The 14,634-nt window shown below is 37.1% G+C and overlaps 1 protein-coding gene and 1 pseudogene across 4 annotated transcripts in view; one reads left to right on the forward strand and one right to left on the reverse strand.

The window, feature by feature from the left end:
- The window catches only part of TMCC1 (transmembrane and coiled-coil domain family 1), a 221,000-nt gene that overhangs the window by 39,061 nt on the left and 167,305 nt on the right, over nt 1–14,634 (forward strand). The window lies entirely within an intron of this gene.
- On the reverse strand, nt 3,781–4,620 carry LOC308624126 (protein SET-like; annotated as a pseudogene). The gene has a single exon. The product of its transcript is annotated as a protein SET-like (transcript).

The following is a 14,634-nucleotide window of genomic DNA, read 5'->3' on the forward strand; positions in this document are numbered from 1 at the left end:
GAAATTTTTTGTTTTTTAATTTATTTATTTTTGGCTGCGTTGGGTCTTTGTTGCTGTGTGTCGGCTTCCTCTACTTGTGGCGAGCGGGGGCTACTCGTTGTTGTGGTGTGCGGGCTTCTTGCTGAGGTGGCTTCTCTTGTTGTGGAGCACGGGCTCTAGGCACACGGGCTTCAGTCGTTGTGGCTCACGGGCTCTAGAGCGCAGGTCAGTAGTTGTGGTGCACGGGCTTAGCTGCTCCACAGCATGTGGGATCTTCCCAGACCAGGGCTCAAACTCATGTCCCCTGCATTGGCAGGTAGATTCTTAACCACTGCGCCACCAGGGAAGCCCTGGCGAAATATTTATTTAGATCTTTTGCCCATTTTTTGATTGGGTTTTTTTTTTTGTTGATATTGAGCTGCATGAGCTGTTTGTATATTTTGGAGATTGATCCCTTGTTGATCGCTTCGTTTGAAAATACTTTCTCCCATTCTGTGGGTTGTCTTTTCGTTTTGTTTATAGTTTCCTTTGCTGTGCAGAAGCTTTTAAGTTTAATCAGGTCCCGTTTGTGTACTTTTGTTTTAATTTTCATTACTCTAGGAGGTGGATCCAAAAAGATATTGCTGTAATTTATGTCAAAGAGTGTTTTCCTCTAAGAGTTTTATAGTATCCAGTCTTACATTTAGGTCTTTAATCCATTTTGAGTTTATTTTTGTGTATGGTGTTAGGGAGTGTTCTAATTTCATTTGTTTACATGTAGCTGTCCAGTTTTCCCAGCGCCACTTATTGAAGAGACTGTCTTTTCTCCATTGTATATTTTTGCCTCCTTTGTCATAGATTAGGTGACCATAGGTGCATGGGTTTATCTCTGGACTTTCTACCATGTTTCATTGATCTATATTTCTGTTTTTGTGCCAGTACCACACTGTTTTGATTTCTGTAGCTTTGTGGTATAGTCTGAAGTCAGGGAGCCTGATTCCTCCAGCTTTATTTTTCTTTCTCAAGATTGCTTGGGGACACAGACGTAGAGAATGGACTTGAGGACACAGAGAAGGAAGGGTAAGCTGGGACAAAGTGAGAGAGTGACATTGACATATATACACTACCAAATGTAAAATAGATAGCTAGTGGGAAGCAGCCACATAGCACAGGGAGATCAGCTTTGTGCTTTGTGACCACCTAGAGGGGTGGGATAGGGAGGGTGGAAGGGAGATGTAAGAGGGAGGGGATATGGAGATATATGTATACATATAGCTCGTTCACTTTGTTATACAGCAGAAACTAACACAACAGTGTAAAGCAATTATACTCCAATAAAGATGTTAAAATTAAAAAAAAAGGATTGCTTTGGCTATTTGTGGTCTTTTGTGTTTCCATACAAATTGTAAAATTTTTTGTTCTAATTTTGTGAAAAATGCCATTGGTAATTTAATAGGGGTTGCATTGAATCTGTAGATTGCTTTGGGTAGTTTAGTCACTTTGACAGTATTGATTATTCCAATCTAAGAACATGGTATATCTCTCCATCTCTTTGTGTCATCTTTGATTTCTTTCATCAGTGTCTTATAGTTTTTTGCGTACAGGTCTTTTGTCTCCTTAGATAGGTTTATTCCTGGGTATTTTATTCTTTTTGATGCTATGGTAAATGGGATTGTTTCCTTGATTTCTCTTTGTGATCTTTCGTTGTTAGTGTATAGGAATGCAAGAGATTTCTGTGTATTAATTTTGTATCCTGCAGCTTTACCAAATTCATTGTTGAACTCTAGTAGTTTTCTGGTAGCATCTATAGAATTTTCTATGTACAGTATCATGTCATCTGCAAATAGTGACATTTTTACTTCTTTTCCAATTTGGATTCCTTTTATTATTTTTTTCTTCTCTGATTACTGTGGTTAGGACTTCCAAAACTATGTTGAGTAAAAGTGGCGAGAGTGGACATCCTTGTCTTGTTCCTGATCTTAGAGGAAGTGCTTTCAGTTTTTCACTGTTGAGAAGGACATTTGCTGTGGGTTTGTCATATATGGCCTTTATTATGTTGAGGTAGGTTCCCTCTGTGCCCACTTTCTGGAGATTTTTATCATAAATGGGTGTTGAATTTTGTCAAAAGCTTTTTCTGCATCTATTGAGATGATCATATGGTTTTTATTCTTCAATTTGTCGAGGTGGTGTATCACACTGATTGATTTCCAGATATTGAAAAATCCTTGCATCCCTGGGATAAATCCCACTTGATCATGGTGTATGATCCTTTTAATGTGTTGTTGGATTCAGTTTGCTAGTATTCTGTTGAGGATTTTTGTGTCTATGTTTATCAGTGATATTGGCCTATAATTTCCTTTTTTTGTGATATCTTTGTTTGGTTTTGGTATCAGGGTGATGGTGGCCTCGTAGAATGAGCTTGGGAGTGTTCCTTCCTCTGCGATTTTTTGAAAGAGTTTCAGAAGGGTAGGTGTTAACTCTTCTCTAAATGTTTGATCGCATATGCCTGTGAAGCCATCTGGTCCCAGACTTTTGTTTGTTGGAAGAGTTTAATCACAGTTTCAATTTCAGTACTTGTAATTGGTCTGTTCATATTTTCTACTTCTTCCTGGTTCAGTCTTGGAAGGTTGTGCCTTTCTAAGAATTTGTCCATTTCTTCTCAGTTGTCCATTTTATTGGTGTATAGTTGCTTGTAGTAGTCTCTTATGATCCTTTGTATTTCTGTGGTGTCCATTGTAACTTCTCCTTTTTCATTTCTAATTTTATTGACTTGAGTCCTCTCCCTTTTTTTCTGGATGAGTCTGGCTAAAGGTTTATCAATGTTGTTTATCTTCTCAGAGAACCAGCTTTTAGTTTCACTGATCTTTGCTATTGTTTTCTTCATCTCTATTTCATTTATTTCTGCTCTGATCTTCATGATTTCTTTCCTTCTACTAACTTAGGGGTTTTTTTTTGTGTGTGTGTACACATTTAGTTTTATTGTAACAAAGCAACTTGTACACTTTCAACGTTTAAAACTGAGCAATCATCTTTCCTTTCCAATGAAACAAAAAGAAAAATTTTTAAATAAACAGGAACAAAATTACAATAGAGAATGTCAATTGCAAATAAGATCCTACAGGTTCTGCTGATTCTCCCATTGAGTGGCAGGGCTCAAGTCATCATTAGGAGAGAATTCTATTTTAAAAGTGCCATCTTAAACTGCAGGGATGTCCGTTAAACATCACAATTAAACATGCCAGAGGAGAAGCCATGTTGTCAAAATGCCCACTTAACCCACCCAAACATCTCAAACCCATTCTTTGCTGACCTTCTATAACCCCATTTTTTAAAGTTTTTTTTTTCTTCTTTTAAACAAGAGAAAGTAGACAGATACATGTTGGTAAATGCTAACTGTCCATATTCACATAGAGACACAGTGCAATCTCAGCCCAATATACAGAGAAAGGAGGAAAAAAGCTAGAATTCTATGCACTACTACACAGGGGCCTAGCACCCTCCAGCTTCCAGCAGAGCTAAGGGAGCAGAAGGTTTTTCTTTTTTCCCATAGAGCATGGTGGTGTTGATTCCATAAAGTTTTTGTTGAGACAAGAAGGGATAAAAATGAATTTGGAACAGAAAGGGGTAGAGATTCTTTTCCCACTGAATTCTGCTTAAGGTATTTCCCCCCAGAATAAGTTGTGAGCCATGGTATAAAGGAGAAAAGAGACCTCAAAAACAGGGCGACTGAGCACAAGAGGAGGAGGAGAAAAAAAAGACTGCAACTTCTCCCAGGGACTGGAGAAAATTAAAAAAGGAAGGTTGGACTCCATCAGTGTTCCATTAGTCATCTTCTCCTTCATCTTCCTTCATCCTCATCCCCTTCTTCATCAATATCTTCCAATCCGTCTTCCTCTTCATCATCATTGTCACCTTCTTCTCCTTCCCTTTCCTCATCATCCATGTCCGGAACCAAGTAGTAACTTTAATGGATTTGGCCAAATATCATCTTTGATGACCTCTCCTAGCTCATCTGCACCTGCATCAGAATGATCAGTAAACCAGGTGAAGAAGCTTTCTGGTTCCTTATGCTGTCTCATTCTGCTGGCCTTATTCTGCGTTTGACTTGAACGTTTTGTCACATCCTTTCTGGATTTCCATTTGATTTCAGTGGACTTTGAAGACAGATCACCACTCTCATTCCGATGAAGTTCTTTGGAGAGAACTTTATTTTCGAAGTAAGGGTTTTCATCAAAATAAGAATCTATTCTGTAACCGGATTTAATATCTCCAAATTCTGTCACTTCAACTCTTGTCAAATAATGCAGCGCCTCTTCATCCTCCTCCCTAAGCAGTGCAGACACTTGTGGATGGTTAACAAATGTTGTTACCCAAAAATGTGGGGTTTTGGCAATCAATTCTGACCTCTTCTGAAGAAATGGTTGGCGGAGTTTGTTATATTTCTGTTGTACTTTCAAAATCTCCTCACTGGCTTGTTCGTTAAGTCTGTCTGTTTTCATTTTGTACTTCATCAGTATGTTCAATTGCTTCTTGCTATTCTTTTTCTTCCTTCGGCAAGTTCGGAGAAGCAGATGTTTCCTCTGGCCTGGAGGCAGGAGTCAGTCTCGGTTTCTTCGGTTTCTTTGCTTGGGCTGGAAGTGAAAACTGGTGTTTGGGGGCCATGCTGGGAGAAAAGCCAAGAATCCATCCAAGGAAAGAGGCTCGTACCAGGAGCTCTGAGAACTTTAACTTTGGGTTTTGTGTGTTCTTCTTTCTCTAGTTGCTTTAGGTGTAAGGCTAGGTTGGAGGTACGTGTTTAATAGTAGTTAAAAAAAAAAATAGCAGCTAACACTTACTGAGGATTTGCTTACTTCTTGCCAGGCACTATATAAAGTACTTTCCATGCATGCGTTGTCTCATTTACTCTTTACAGTAACCCCATGAGATGGGAAATATTTTTATCCATACTTTAGAGATCAAATTAAGTAATTTGCTCAAGGACCCACAGTTAGTAGGCAAGTGAGCCATAATAGCATGTACTGCATGTTTTAAAATTTTACTTCATTTAAGAAATACTGAAAGGTTTTGTATGAAAGTCTGATTTCAGTAGACCATTTTGTTTCAGCTTTGAGGAATTTATATCTTTAGGATTGTTGAGAATCATACAAAGTAAATTATTTAGAGCTACAGAAAATGGTTTGTCATATATAGTAATATTTCATTTGTTTAATATTGAAAGGAGATAAAGAGTTATAAATGTTTCCAGATTGGTAAAGTTTACCTCTGTTGAAGAAATGTAGCTTTCAAAGAAATTAACCATTTTACAATAGTAATTTTTCTGAAATGTGTGTTCCTTTTTGGCCTTATAAGAAAAAAGTGTTCACCCTCTTAAAGACAGTTTTCTGTGTATGATGAATCTGTTCTTTTTTTTTTTTATTTAATTTTTTGGCTGCACCCCATGGCATGTGGGGTCTTAGTTCCCCAACCAGGATCGAACCTGGGCCCCCTGCATTGGTGGCGCAGAATCTTAACCACTGGACTGCCAGAGAAGTCCCTAATGAATCTGTTCTTGATAACTCAGGGCTTTTGTTAGGACCATCAGTTAATTTATTTCACTGTAATGCACTACTTTTTTTCTTTTCCCTTGCTCTAAGTTCTCTTATTGTTTGTGCACACTGCTTCTTATAATTCTTTTATTTAAATAAACGTAAGAATTAATATGTAAGTCAAGAATTAGATTGGCCTCACCTATAAAGAAGCGTGCAGCTCACCAGAGTCTGGGGGGAAAAAAAAGATAGTATTCTTATAGCTACCATTAATTGGGTACTTCCAAATTTGGCAGAGATGATTTTCATATATTATTTCTTTTAATTCTTACAACAGCCATATGAGTTAGATGTTATTATAGAAAATAAGACTGAGGCTTAGAAAGCCAAGACTCCCTTTGCTACCAATTATTGAAACTGACAGTCAAATATAGGACTGATTGGTTCTAAGGCCTAAGATTCTTATCTACTATTTCATACTCCTTGCATTTGTTTCCTGATTGTTTCACAGTTCTTGGCTCAAGTGTTGAGTATGTAGGTGTTCAAAACTGATGTTTGTTTCTTTATCACTTTATTAAAATTTTTTAATTTTAATGAAGTATGATTAACATGCAATAAGTTGCACATAAAGTTTTTAACTTAGTGAGTTTTGACATAAGTATACACTTTTGAAACCATCACCATAATCAAGATAAATATTTTCATCACCCCCCAAAGTTCCCCCTTGTCCCTTGTAATCCATCTTTCCCTCCAATTCCATCCACAGGCAACCCCTGTAGGTTAATTTTATATGCATACATATGTATATATGTATGTTGTATATAATTTTTTATATAAATGAAATCATAAAGCTTATATTTTTGCTTGGCTTCTTTTACTCAGCGTAATGCTTTTGAAGTTCATTGATGTTATTGCATGTATTGATTTTTTTTTTTTTAGTTTTCATTGCTGAGCAGTGTTCTATCGTATGGATTGTTATCCATCTAGTTTGGGGGCTATTATAAATAAATCTGCTGTAAACGTCTATGTACAAGTCTTTGGATGTATGTTTTCATTTCTCTTGGGTAAAAATCTGGAATGGAATGGATAGGTCATATGGAGGGTGTTTGTTAAATTTTTTAAGAAAGTGCTGTTAGCTTCCTATTACTGTAACAAATTACCACAAACTTAATGTCTTAAAACAACACATGTTTATTGTCTTACATTCCTGGGGGCCAGAAGTCTGAAATGGATCTCACTAGGCTAAAATCAAGATGTTGGCAAGGCTGTATTTTTTCTGGAGGTTCTAGGGGAGAATCCTATTTTCTTGCCTCTTTCCGGCTTCTAGAGGTTGTTTATACTCCTTGGTTCATGACCCCCTTTCATCTTCAAAATATAATCATACCGACCTCTCTTTCTGTGTCCCATCACCTCTGACTCTGACTCTCTTGCCTCCCTCTTTCACTTATAAGGACCTATGTGATTACATTGAGCCCACCTGGATAATGCAGGATAACCTCCCAGTGTCAAAATCTTTGATTCCATCACGTTTGCACAGTCTCTCTTGTCAGGTAAGGCAACACATTCACAGGATAGAAACATCTTTGGGGGGCCGTTCTGTCTGCCATACTGCCATACGTTTTCCAAAGAGGTTATACCATTTAGTATTAGCACTAGCTGCAGTTGCTCCACATCCTCTCTGATACTTAGTGTGAGTGATCTTTTAAATCAATTTAAATTAAAATTAAAAGAATTTTAATTTTCATTTTGAAATAATTTCAAATCTATAAAGAGTTGCAAAACTAGACAAAGAATCCCCCAAATTCTTCACCCAGAGTCCCCAAAGTTCACATTTTATTGATCACAGTACAATTACCAAAACCAGGAAGTGAACATCAATACAATACTGTTATCTAACCTATAAATCCTGTTCAAATTTTGCCAATTATCTTTTCTTTTGTCTCCCGGTCCAAGATCCAGGGCAGAGGCAGAGTCCATATAGTCTCCTTTAATTTGGGACGGTTCCTCAGTCTTTCTTTAACTTTCGTGAGTTAGACCAGTATTAAACTGGTATTAGGCCTCCTTTATACTTAGATTATTGAGGACCCCAAAAAGCTTTTGTTTATTTGGGTTATGTTTATTGATATTTACTGTATTAGCAATCAAAACAGATTTTAAAGAATAATTAATTTAAAAATAACCCATTACATGTTAATGTAAATAACACGTCATTTTCTAAAATAATATTTAATAAGAGTAGGATTATTTTACGTTTTTGCCAATCTCTTTAATGTCTAACTTCATACAAGACAGCTAGATTCTTATATCCCATTAGCCCTAAGAGCCATGAGAACGTCTTGTTATCCTCATGAGAGGGTGAAAGTGAAAAAGGCAAAAAATGTCTCAATATTATCATAAGGGTTATGATAATAACCCTGTTGTTTTCTCTTCTTGAGGTGGTTTTGTCTGGTTTTGTTATCAGTAATGCTGGCTTCATAGGATGATTAGGAAGTATTCCCTCCTCTTCAATTTTTGGAAAAGTTTAAGAAAGATTGGTATTAGTTCTTCTTTAAATGTTTGGTAGAATTGACCAGTGAAACAAATCAAGTCAGGGCTTTTATTTGTCAGGAGATTTTTGATTACTGATTCAATCTCCTTACTCTTTACAGGTCTATTTTCCTATTTCCTCTTTTAAAAAAATTATTTATTTATTTATTTATTTATTTATTTATGGCTGTGTTGGGTCTTTGTTGCTGCACGTGCGCAGGCTTTCTGTAGTTGTGGCGAGCGGGGGCTACTCTTCGTTGTGGTGTGTGGGCTTCTCATTGCGGTGGTTTCTCTTGTTGCGGAGCACGGGCTCTAGGCACGCGGGCTTCAGTAGTTGTGGCTCGTGGGCTCTAGAGCGCAGGCTCAGTAGTTGTGGTGCACGGGCTTAGTTGCTCTACGGCATGTGGGATCTTCCTGGACCAGGGCTCGAACCCGTGTCCCCTGCATTGGTAGGCGGATTCTTAGCCACTGCACCACCAGGGAAGTCCCTTTTTATTTCTTCTTGATTTAGTCTTGGTAGATTTTGTGTTTCTAGGAATTTGTGAGCTAATATATGGTCTGTCCTGGAAGATGTCCCATGTGAACTTGAGACGAATGTGTATGCAGTTGCTTTCAAATGTCCTAGTCTTTAGGGTCTTGCTCCCCATAGCGGGGAAAGGAGGCGGGGGAGAAGGATTGGGAGTACAGGATACCAGTCCTTTAAATAAATCCCTTGGAAGTCACTTAGCTGGAGAGGGAGGGCCTTGCAACTACAGGGGCGTGGGGGGGTGGGGAGGTAAGGTGCAACAAAAATGGGCACCTGTCTCTTTGCATCTTTGTGATCAGAAGCAATAATCAGTGATCAGGGCATAGATCTGTGATACTTGGAAGACAGGGTCTTTTTTTTGCCCACCCTAGCTCCGACAAGCTGTGTCCAAGCTGTTGTAGGAACCTTGCTTAGCTCACGTCCATGTTGCTGGAGGAAGCTGTGTAGCTGCTACAGTGCTAAGAGTTGAAATTGAAATTAAATGCAACTTATTGTCCAAGCCTTCCCCACTGGAAGATCCAAGCCTTCCCCAGTGGAAGATCCAAGCCTTAAATAGACTCCATAGTTCCAAAATACATCAGATAGAGTCTGCCAGTGCATTTGCTGTCTAGCAGTTATCAGCTACTCACTGGACAGTCTCACTTTGACCATATTTCTCACTTTAATGAAATACTGTGTCTTAGTCTTTCTTAGTATTTTGTATTCTCATGTTTGCGTGTTCATTCATTCATAGAACAATTTAAGCTAAGGCACTATAACTACCTGTTCCTTGTAGTCACTGTAAGGTCCTCTTGCTTTGGCCACATTTACTGAATAAACTCAAGGAAGTGTGATGAAACTATATTTGTGACTGAAGAGATTACATTTTTCAAAGTAGTAAATGTCTATTGAATTTCCTTGATTATATCTTTCTCATTTCTGTCTCAGGAGAAAGATTTGTTTTGAGTGTGAATGACTGGGCTGGGAAAAGATGTTGCTAAATCACACATCCCCTTAGGAGGTAGCTGGAAAAATGTTGTCCCTTATAAAATAGAAGCATGAGAAGAAATAATGACTTCAGGAATAGAACTGTTGAATAAATTTGCAGTGTAGCAAAGCATAAAGTATGTGTTACCATTGAAACCATCTCAGATGACCTACAGTGAAGGAGAAAGAGCATAAGTTAGAGACTTTTTTAAAATCTGAAAAACATGACTAAGTTTCATTTCTAAACTTTGTGTTCATCCATTTACTCTAGAGAGATTTACGACTGCCTCTGTGTCAGTTGAGCAAAATTTGACATTCTGAAGGCATATTGAAATGTAACATATATTATATGTTTATTATGAGTGTTTTTTCCTTTTTCTTTTGAATGACATATTGTGACTGCTTGATGATGTAAAAAATTTGAAATCAGGATTTTTTTAAAATTGAAGTATAGTTGATTTACAGTGTTGTGTTAGTTTCAGGTGTACAGCAAAGTGATTCAGTTATACACACATACAAACACACACACACATATATCTCTTCTTTTTCAGATTCTTTTCCATTTTAGGTTATTACAAGATACTGAACATAGCTCCCTGTGCTATACAGTAGGCCTTGTTTATCTGTTTTATATATAGTAGTATGTATCTGTTAAGCCCAAAGTCCCAGTTTATCCCTACCCCCTTTCCACTTTGGCAAGTGTAAGTTTGTTTTCTCTGTCTGTGAGTCTGTTTCTGTCTTGTAAATAAGTTTATTTCATTCTTTTTTATGGCTGAGTAGTAGTCCATTGTATACATAATACCACATCTTCTTCATCCATTCATCTGTTGATGGACATTTAGGTTGCTTCCATGTCTTGGCTATTGTAACTAGTGCTGCTATGAATATTGGGGTGCATGTATCTTTTTAATTACAGTTTTCTCCAGATATATGCCCAAGAGTGGGATTGCTGGATTGTATGGCAACTCTGTTGTTAGTTTTTTAGGGAACCGCCATACTGTTTTCCATAGTGGCTGCACCAGCTTACATTGGGAAAGTCCTTATTTCCTCTTCATTTATGAAGGATATTTTCACTGGATATAGAATACTGGTTCGGCAGTTTTTTCCTACATTTTAAAGTTGCTACTCCACTATCATCTTGCTTGCACAATTTCTGACAAGAAGCTTATTATAATCCTTATCCTGTTCTTCTGTATATAATATGTTTTCCCCTCTCTGGCTGCCTTCAGGATTTTCTCTTTGCCTTTCAGCGATTTGAATATGATATGCTTACGTTTTTTTGTTTTTGTTTTTTTGTTATTTATCCTGTTTGATGTTTTTGGACCTTTTTAAGTCTGTAGTTTGGTGTCTTGTTACTAATTTTGGTAAGTTCTTAGCCATTCAAATATTTCTTCTGCTCTGTTCTTTCTTCTCCAGGCATTCTGAGTGTTACACTGTTTGATATTTTCCCACAGTTCTTGGATGTTTTTTTCTGTTTTATTTTCCTATTCTTGTTCTTCTTTACATTTCAGTTTGAGCAATTTCTATTAGCCAATCTTCAAGTTCACTGATTCTTTTTAGCTGTTTCAAATCTGCTAATAAGCTTGTCAGAAGCATTTGTTATTTATTACCATGTTTTTTCCACTTGATTTTTTCTTATGATTTCCATGTCTCTGTGAAATTACCTATCTGATCTTGCATGTTGTCTACCTTTTCCGTTAGAGTCTTCACCATATTAATCATGTTTTAAATTCCCTGATAATTCTAAAATCTATATCATGTCTGAATCTAGTTCTGATAATTGCTTTGTTTCCTCAAACTGTGTTTTTACTACTGCCTTTGGCATGCTTCATATTTTCTTGTTGAAACGTGACCATTTTGTATAGAACAGGAAGTACTGAGGTAAATATCTGATATGCTTGGAGAACACTGTAAGTTTCCTTCTGCTAGTCCTTTAGGGTGGAATTTGAATTAATCTGTTAGGGGTTGAGCTATGTTTAAACATTATTATTGCTATGGTTACCAGAGTTGACATTTGTTGTTGCCATGGAAACCGGAGACTTCAGATTTCCCTAGTGTCTCTTATCTCCCTGCTTGGCTTTGGGTTTTCCCTTTGTGCTGTTTCACACAGTGAGTTCGTCTTTTGCAGCTATATTCCATTGTTATTTTTACTCAAAGCTTATTAGCCTGATAGTGGAGGGTGGGGGGAGTTCTCTGGTGGTTTGTTAAACCTCAGATTTTGGCAGGCACTAGAACCTGGATCTCGGAGCTGTGGCCTTCATAAAACTTTTTACTTCTAGGAGTGGAGTTGTTCCCCTTCTTTGTTTTTCCCCAACTGCTGCGTCTGGGTTAGGTTTTCTAACACCACCACCCCCTTTTTTTAAGGCAAAGTTTTTTTTTTTAAATAGATTTTAACCAATAATGGTTTATTCTTTATTTGAATTTTCTATTTAAAGCAGCCTTCTCTGCCCCTGTATTTTATTTTATTTTATTTTTTTGGCCATACCACAGGATCTTATTTCCCCAACCAGGGATCCATCTCATGCCCCCTGCAGTGGAAGTGTGGAGTCTTAACCACTGGACCGCGAGGGAAGTTCCTAAGTTAAGTTTTTAAAGCCCTTTCCCCCCATATTAAGATTGTTACTTTAGAGAAATAGTGAAGATTGGGTGTAGTCTCCTTTTCTTTCTTCCAGCTATAGTGAGATTCTACCAGTGTTCTCAGGGTACAGGCCTTGGTGATTTTTTTTTTTTTCTTGCAGATTAAATCTTTCATTCCATAGGGAGATAGGGGAAATAGATCTGGGCTGATTAGCATTGGCTGCCAAGTTCCACAGGGGTGGGGGCAGGGATGAGGAACTTTCTTTGCATTCTCTCAGATCCCCCCCACCCCCCGCATTAGAGAGCCTTTTGGGGTTTCTGGAGGAAAAGCCTGTAATACGGTGGAAACTCTCCTATGATTGCAGCCCCCAGAGACTTTACGCTCTGATGCTAGCCCACATTCAGTCTTCAGCAATTTGTCATAATTTGTGGTTTAATCTTCCTGACTGCAGTGGGATTCTTTCATGCTCTTGGGGCTATATTTCCTTTGGTTAGAGAGAAAGGTTTCTCTCTTTTAGGGTTTTAGGTGCTTGTCCAGCCTCTGTATTGCTCCATCCCATCTGTATTGCCAACAGGTTGGGTCAGGAGACAGTGTGGGTGGTGGGGAGAATGTGGTTTCATCTACTCTTTCTAAACCTTAGGAATCCACATTGTGGTCAGAGAATAACTTGTGAAACTTGCCTTAGTGCTCAGCATATAGATCAATTTTTGTAAGTGATCTCTTTGTGCTTGATAGAGTATTTATTCTGCAGTTACTGGGTGCTGTGTTATATAAATATCTGTTTAGTTCCAGTTTGTTAACCATGCTATTCAAATCTATATTTATCTCTTTATTTCCTCCTATTTAGGTCATTTATTCTATCAATTACTGAGAGAGATGTTAAAAATTTCCCCATTATGATTACAGATATATTTCACTTCTCCTTGTAGTTCTGCTAAGTTGTGCTTTATGTATTTGGAGGCTATGTTATTGCATGCATACAAATTTTAAATTATGTCTTCCTGATGAATTCTACATTTAATCCTATGAATTACTCCTCTGTTAATGGTTTTTGCACTATAATAGTACTTTGAGTACTATTAATAAAGCTAGAGCAGCTTTTGTTTAGTTTATGTTTGTGTGACCTTTTCCATACATTTTATTTTAATTGTTCTCTATATTTTTGGTGTGATTCTTTTAGACACCATAAGATTGAAATTTTTTTTTTTTTTTTGGCCATGCTGCGCAGCTTGTGGGATCTTAGTTCCTAGACCAGGGATTGAACCCGGACCACTGCAGTGAAAACGCCGAGTCCTAACCACTGGACCACCTGGGAATTCCCTGTTTTTTATTTAGTATGATGATTTTTTTCTTTTGGTCCACTTACATTTAATGTAATTACTGGAATATTTGGGTTTACATTTGACATCTTATATTTTGCTTTTTATATGTTCTACTTATCTGTGATCTTGCTTTCCCGCCTTTTTACATTTATTTGGGTATTTTAATTCTACTTTTCCTTTCTATTAGCCTAGTAGTTATATACTCTTCTACTATTTTTAAATGTTTACCCTAGAGATTAAAACATGTATTTACTTTCTTTTTTTCAAACATGTAAGTTTATTTTTTCTCAACATAATAATAGTCATAAAGTTCAAAATTCAAAAGGTAGAAAAACTTTAAAGATGAAAAGTCCTCCATTCACATCTGCCCACCAGCCACTTAGTTCTCCAGATGACTCAGAAGTGAGTATCCACCAGTACAGGCATCTGGCCTCTTCACTAGCCCCCAAACGTATACTGTATTTACTGATGTGTGCTGTGTTTACTGCTCTCTAGCTGAGAATCTTGGCCTATATCTTCCTGCTTATTCATCCATCTTCTCATCCTTCATTAAAGCTTCTTTCTCCTTCTTGAAGCTTTTCTGAACAAATCTAATCTAACTGATCTTCTGCTTCTGATGGTAATCACAGTTTTCCTCCCACAATTTAGCACTTAATTATGTTGTTTTGTGCTGTTTTCCTGAAGTTGCAAGTATGTAAATCTTACTTTCCATCCTAGATTGTGAGTTCCTTGAGGGTAAGATAGGATACGTTATTTGGTCTGTATAATGCTGAGCACAAAGCAGATGCCCCCCAAATATGTGCCTAAGTAAATTACTTCTCTGGTAATGGCTGTCAGAAACTTGTTTTCCAGGAAATTTTCAATTTTGGTGCATCTTGAGCCTCAATTGTTCAGGATAGATATAGCTTTTAAGACTTGCTTTTAAATATAAAATTGCAGAAAGACAATTGGAAGCTACTTGAAAAATATTTGCTTATAAAATTATGCTGATTTTCATGTATGTACTTGTTTTGCATTTCATGTTACTTTAAGAGCAGAATTAATGGAATATCCATTCCTAATTCAATATCATAGTGTAAAAATATTCATTGCTATTTATAAAACATGCCACTTTCTTTTTTAAGTATTGACAAGTTTCTTTTTTTCCCAAGGTATTTTTCCTTGATTACAGTTTTTTATTATACCTTTGCAAAATTAGAAAATACTAAAAAACACTAGAAAAAATTACCTTAC

This window comes from Mesoplodon bidens (assembly GCF_964165515.1).
Source record: "Mesoplodon bidens genome assembly, chromosome: 10".
NCBI classification, from domain to species: domain Eukaryota; kingdom Metazoa; phylum Chordata; class Mammalia; order Artiodactyla; family Ziphiidae; genus Mesoplodon; species Mesoplodon bidens.